This window comes from Bidens hawaiensis, unplaced genomic scaffold (genome assembly GCF_021521415.1).
Source record: "Bidens hawaiensis isolate Kalapana, Puna unplaced genomic scaffold, B.hawaiensis_p1.1 tig00053107_1, whole genome shotgun sequence".
Taxonomy (NCBI): domain Eukaryota; kingdom Viridiplantae; phylum Streptophyta; class Magnoliopsida; order Asterales; family Asteraceae; genus Bidens; species Bidens hawaiensis.
This window is the reverse complement of record NW_027506243.1, coordinates 43,672-51,448: the sequence shown is the minus strand read 5'-3', so window position 1 is coordinate 51,448 and position 7,777 is coordinate 43,672.

The following is a 7,777-nucleotide window of genomic DNA, read 5'->3' as shown; positions in this document are numbered from 1 at the left end:
TATCTTTGTACCAATTTGGTTACTCTAACTTGTTTGGTCTCATTTATATCACTCTAGTTTTATATATCTACTAACCCAAGATTTTTTTACCATTTTGATAGGTTATTATGATGATAAGGAATATTTTCATTTTTAAAGAAATTGTTAATGATGACGTGGACTGATAATAGGGAGTTAAAATTAGTGACATGGATTTTGTTAATAAATAAATTCAAAAAATACAAAAAAAAACGTTTTTTTAATTATTAAATGTAAGTCCCCCCGGGGCGTCGCCGATCGATACGAGATCCGCACGAGGTCTAGGAGTGCGGAATCCTCCTTGACTCGTTTATGGTGTAGAAGACGAAGAACACGATTACACACAAACAAACACACGAACAAACACACGAATGGGATAAACACATCTGCAGATCCTTTCATATAATAATCATAACTCGTTACATACCAAACACGAAAACAAAGACACAGCCGACCCGAGGTGAGCTCTACCTCGGGCCGTCCCACACGACTCTCCCTCTCGCTTTCTCTCTAGACAATTAAACTGATCACACACAACTCTAACTTTCTGGATACTCAAACCTAAACAAGACATACATATATATATATAAACTTCGCGGGCTTGGGCCTGTAGGCGAAGTTGTTCTAACTTCGTACTTCGTTTCTGCTGATCAGAATTGCATAGCGACGGTCACAAAATGCACCAACAGACTCTCCTTTGACCGTTGCTCTCAATTCTAACAAACACAAAAGATCATCTGTTACAAAACATGCACCAACAGACTCCCTCTTAACTGATGATCTTCTGTTTGCTCTTCAACCAGCCGTGTCTGAAACTGTCGTGTAGCTTCACAAATCTACCAATCACCCAGCATCTTCCATATCAGATCTCCCCTTCAGTGTAAGCTTCTCCGACTAAATAGATTGAGGTCTTTGAAATGCATGCATCCCCGTGCCTAATTGATCATCTCAACCAATCACGTGAGTCCTTCTGACTTCACCAACACGTGAAGTTCTTCTAACTTCACCAACACGTGAAGTTGGGCTCCCTCCACAACTTCACCAACACGTCGGCATACGATAAGGTTTAATATTCAACTACTCAACATCAAGTGATCAATTTCATCACAAAACCACCTTGACAGAATCTAACACACATGACCATTAATTAATCCGAAGCATCTTCAATCACCAGGGATAACGATCAAGAACATAAACACTTTAATTCCCGATTAAATCCAACTTGTTCCAGAATTTTCACTTTAATAAATAAGCATCACGTTTCAGGATCCAATTCTCGAACGCCTTGAAAATAACATAAATAATATGCTCTGACCGCAATCCAGTAATGACGAAAACCTTCAGTTCAATTTGACTTTCTTCAGTTGGTCAACCTCGAACAACAACAATTTCATTGCCCACAAACACCCAAATATGTGTCAATATCCAGTTTCAATCAATATCCCATTCACAACCTCAACTCCATATCTAGAGTTGACATGTATTTGTTCACACGTAAGACCAAGAGATAACAAGTTTCACTCGTTGACGGAACAACGTCTTAGGTCTCACAATAATCGTGTACACCTGGCCATACAGACGAAAACTCTTTTTTTTTTTTTTTTTTTTTTTTTTTTTAACTTCGCCCAAAAGTCTACTTCTCCCCTCCTTAACTTCGCTTCTCCTTAACTTAACTTCTCCTTAACTTCGCATGTACATAACTTCACCTGACAGATAACTTCGCCTGAGGTAAGCGAACTTGTGAGATAGGCGAAGTTGTGAATAACTTTGCTTAACCTTATATCTTCGCCTAAACCCTAAAATTTAAGCGACAACTTCGCCTGAACCCCATAACTTCGCCTGCGGCGGCTGTTCGGCCAGAAACGCATCAGAAACGTGCCAGAAACACCAAAACGCAGATCTCGAACCATAGCATAAAAGCCTAATGCTCTGATACCAATTGTAAGTCCCCCCGGGGCGTCGCCGATCGATACGAGATCCGCACGAGGTCTAGGAGTGCGGAATCCTCCTAGACTCGTTTATGGTGTAGAAGACGAAGAACACGATTACACACAAACAAACACATGAACAAACACACGAATGGGATAAACACATTTGCAGATCCTTTCATATAATAATCATAACTCGTTACATACCAAACACGAAAACAAAGACACAGCCGACCTGAGGTGAGCTCTACCTCGGGCCATCCCACACGACTCTCCCTCTCGGTTTCTCTCTAGACAATTAAACTGATCACACACAACTCTAACTTTCTGGATACTCAAACCTAAACAAGACACACATATATATATATAAACTTCGCGGGCTTGGGCCTGTAGGCGAAGTTGTTCTAACTTCGCCTATGGCAGAAGTTGTTACAACTTCGCCTACGGCAGAAGTTGTTACAACTTCGTACTTCGTTTCCGCTGATCAGAATTGCATAGCGACGGTCACAAAATGCACCAACATTAAAATTTCAAAAAAATAGTTTCTTTTGTTAAAAAGCATCACTATTCAATTTTTTTAAATCTATTTTCAGTTTTGAAATTTCATAAAATTATCAATTTTTTTATCATTTAAGTTTTAAGGTATAGAGGTATAGCTAAATTTCTAAAAAAATATTAAAGTCATCTAAGATTAATTTTGTCAAAAGACCAAAAGACTAGCCTACCAAAATGGTTAAAAAAAACTTTGATTAGTATATAGGTGAAAGTTGAGTGAACTAAATGAGACAAAAAAATTAGTGAGTAACGTAACTGATACAAAAGAGTTTGTGAGTAATCTAATTGACATAAAAAAAAGTTCGAGTAACCAAACTGATACAATAGGAAAAGTTGTTACTATTCTGTGATGTTTCAGCTTGTGACTACTTGTGATATTTTACATCTGTTGAAAATGTATTCTAGGATTCCAAGCCGAAACTAAGTGGTTATGAAGTATTTTGGTCAGAGTTATGGAAGAAAATATTGAAAACTAAATATTGATCTTCTTATTGCTAAAACATTTTATACTATACAAAAAAATCATATAAATAAAGGATTAATTTCCTATGTACCCTTACAAAATGACAGATGGTTTATATAGTAAATGGTTATAAATATGGATTATAGTTATAATATTCAAATTCAATGATTTAATGCTAAACACCAAGATATATATAATAGGTATTCTCCATGTTTGCAATATTTATACAAAATGTTTGGAGAAAATTAAGAAAATGCATATTTTCTTGAGTTGAAAGGCATATGAGAAAATTATTAAATCCAAATTTGAAACCAATCTTATATAAAAAATTATGCACCGCTGTTCGAATATCAGTTTAAAAACAATTTGTAGTTTACCATACAGATCCAAATTATTCGACAATGATGCACCTTTATTTTCTTTATTTGCAATTACCTGTGACTTTTTTTTAATTTTATCATAACAGACCTGCAACTTCAATTTTTATATTTTCTTATTTGATCATTAATGTTAATAAATGAATCGGTTAGGATTTACATTTAAGAAAAATATTGAATTCATGTATTGAAATGGCTTAAAAGATAAGGACCATATATTAAAATTGGTTGAAAAAAAATGTGAGGATGGCTATGAGAATAACAAGTGGCAAAATTGGATGTTTTTTATTAGAGTAGATAGATTAAATAAAAACACATGTAGAAAACTTGAGACGGGCCGTTCTAAAAAAAAAGATAACTTGAGACCCGGGGGGGGGGGGGGGGGGTAAACAAGTTTTTGTTTTTTGTAATTCGATTTTAATGAGCTAATGACCTTTTTAAACTCTTTTTACAACTTATGAAAGTAAAGCCAAATAAGTAAAGAGTTTAGGGATAAAGATGTCACAACCGATTTATAGAGGTTCAAATGGATGTTAACTAATCCACTATGTGTCTTCTTCCCGTTCCACTGATCGAGAGTTTTCTTCACTATCGTCTCCCTAAACGGTAGAGATCACTGATACAATCGTCTCACTCTTCAAAGGAAGTGATAACCTTCTTTAGAAGCTGTTAGGAACAAAGCGACAACACACATATACAAACGATAAATACGCAGAAGCAAAAATTATGAACACGACACAATTCTATGTGGTTCAGTCCCAGCGGGGAACCTACAAACACGAGCTACAATTAGGTTATTTCATTGATTTGTGATACAAAAGCCACATATTGCAATTACAATAGATATGTATATAAAGAAACCTAATTAGCGTTTCTAACTTAGTCCCCAAGATAAATCTAAAGGGCCTAATTAGAAAAAGCCTAAAAGCCTTCACGAACCCTAACAATCTCCCATTTGAAGGCCTTTTGAATACTCCAACTCGCCATCCAAGCACAGAAAAACCTATCACCAGTAACTCCAGTAATGTTCAACAAATAAGTCTTCCAAGCCTTTAGTTCTCATAAACAAGCTAAGACTTCAATAATAGAAATCCACTAAGCCTTCAATTCCAAGAACAAGCTAAAACTTCATAAATAGAAGTTCTCCAAGCCTTCAGTTCTCCATGAACAAGCTAAAATTTAAAATAATCCACTAGTTGTAGTGACCCTCTTCATCATACATGAAAGGCCCACTGAAGCTCCCAAGGGCTTCAATCCGCTTATCATAGAACCAGCTATAAAAAACCCACAAATGACTCATCGTTTATCTCAAGAAGTATCTACTTATTTGCACAACCAACTTTAGAGACTTCAGAGGAAAGAACACTCTCCACAAAAACATGCACCCATGAGAGAATTTTTATCACTCGGAATTACGGTCTCAAAATCCAATGTTACTATAAAACTGTGTCAAAACACTTCACACGCTCCCATTGTTACCGAATCCCCATCCATGGTTTTAACCTCCGAATACACTCAAGCTGACATCCATGTAGCTCCAGAATTCATGCTTGTAAAATTAATCCCTTTAGCTATACCCGATTCAACAAGCCAAGACTTTACTACTTGGAAGTTGGTTCACTTCTTCCAATGATATGTAAGCACATATGTTCCCAAATTCTTCAATAATAGATTCATCGACACTTCATTAAAGCAGGTAATAAGAAACTGAAGCAAAATAGAATCTTGAACCCAAAAGTCTTCATTGCCTGCATTGAGCCCCATTGCATCACCACAGACATATTCTCAGAAGCAAAATTTACTAACTTTGGACATCGACTCTAAACATATACCACCTCCATGCAATGCCACAAGTCAAACTATGCTTAGATCCCACTATCCCTGTTATCCGAACCCATGCTAAACCAACACCTCATGAAAAGAATCCTCAACTGTACTTCCCTAGAAAATGACATAACCTAGCACATGATCTCGAATTCTCTCAAATGTCTTACCATTGATCATCATCGAACAAGAAAATAACCTTACAGCTTCAAATGAAAAAGAAGTTACAATCACTGTTCTAGACCAGCTAAAAACGCAAATGGTTATTAAAACAGTAGAGCTTTCAAGGAAAGCAAATGGTAACAAAGGTTTTATGAACGTATACAAAATCTGTTAACACAAACCCTAACCGAATAATCTTCTTAACAAGAATTAATTCACATGACTTGCCACTAAACTCCTTTTCACTTATGTTGTCACCAGAAACCCAGTAGTTCCATTTTCTCTAGGTTTTTATCCCACGGTGCCACATTTAGTTTCCTGTTTGACAAACCATCCAACCCCAAAATTAAACCGTAGACCATAACCCCGGTTCCCTAATTTCATAGTTGATCATTTACCCTCAAACCTAAACTTAAACAAAACATTAAACTCGAACCTTTACTCGATGAATTCAATAGTTTAACCAAACCCTAATCGGCAACTTCAAAGTGTTTACCTAGTACAAATTTCACAAGATGACAGCCACCCAATACAAAACGTCGTTGGACAAAATAATCACAGAACCACCACCCAATACCCGGCTATCAACTCGATCCCAGAAACTCTAAGAACTTCACTAGCCGACACTGTTGGTACATGATGTCAGTAGTTCAGTATCTAGTGTCTGTAATCAATTTCTTATGTTTTGTATTTAGAATTAAGCGAACTTGTCTCACAAGTTCACCTGATATAGGCGAACTTGTGGAACAAGCGAAGTTAGTGACAACTTCGCCTAAACATGTTAGGCGAAGTTGTCGAATGTTATATAGGTTGAGGTTACGGCTTGTTTGTTGGTGTGGTTCAGTTTTGTGTAATCGGTGATCGAGATATCACGTGTTATCAGTTGCAATACAACGTGTTCTTTGTTTATTGTAACATGTGTTTGATTGTGTTTAACGTGTTTCGTCTTCTACGCTCGTATCGTCTTACGTAGGGATTCCGCACCTACGTAGAACGAGATATTCCGTGTAGATCCGGCTGGGAACCTACAATTGGTATCAGAGCGTTTGCTCGTGATTGTGTGGTTCGGGATTATCACACGGGTGTAGAAATCATTCCGTTCGACTATTCGCGGGATGAGTTTACGTTAATATACCGAGTTTTTGTGTCCTACTCACCTCCCACCATCAAAAACAACCCATTACACCTTCGTTTACCTCGCAAAACGTCAAAATCAAACCTGCAAAAACAATTGTTCATCAGGCGAAGTTGCCGCTACTGTTTGTAGGGTTTAGGCGAAGATATAAGGTTAAGCGAAGTTATTAACAACTTCGCCTACCTCACAAGTTCGCTTAACTTAAGCGAAGTTATCTACAACTTCGCCTAATCAGGCGAATTTAAAAAGGAGCGAGGTTAAGAATTCAAGCGAAGTTAAGACTTAAGCGAAGTTAAGTTTAACTTCGCCTACAGTACTGTTCAGAATAAAATTTTTATTTTTGGTTTCTTTGAGTGCTCGTTTGTATTTCTTCCAAAGATGACTTCTATAAATATTACGGAACTGGTGAAAATGGAGGTGGAAGCAGGTTCAGCTACTAAGGCACCGAAAATGCTTAAGGGAACCGATTTCGTGGCTTGGAAAGATCGGTTTGAGTAGTATGTTAAATATCAAGATGCTAAGATGTGGGTGTGCATTCAAGATGGATACATTCCACCAACGGCTTTGTATGAGGGTCGTGAACAAATTAAGAAATACAATAAGATGGAAGAGGAAGAAAAGAAGATGTATGAGGCTGAAAGCAAAGCTCATGCTGCGATAACAATGGCTCTTCCACAAGAGATTCTTCACACCTTCAGGAAATATAAAACCGCTAGAGAGCTATGGGAAGCACTTGAAAACCGATTTGAAGGTAATGTGGGGATACGTGCATCCAAGATTAAGCTACTCAAAACCCAATTCTCGGTGTTCAAGTATTTGAAGAATGAATCACTTGATGATATCATCACAAGATATTATCACCTGATGACCGAACTCAGCAATTATTCCATTGTTTACAAAGAAGAGGAGATCATAGAAAAACTCCTTGATGCTCTCCCACCGAAATGGGAGATGTACACTGTCTTGATGAGAAAAGATAAAGAGTTTGCCAACATTGACTTGGAAACAGCAGTCAACAAACTATGAACTTTTGAACTTAACATGGTTCGAAAAGAGACACCAACTGATCAGGTTCAGGATCCGGGAATGTATGGTGCGAAAGTTAATTCAAGTTCGAAGTCAGAATCATCTGCTTACTACTCAAAGGGAGATTCGAGCGCTAACTCAACTCATGAAGGTCATGTAACTCTCAACATGGATGGTGATGTGTGTTTCGTAGCTGGTGGAACAAACACTTCTAAACCTCAAACAACAAAGGGTAGTTTTTCTTCAAGTGTTCCGAACAACAACTACTCTCAGATGCCCATGAGTGTTA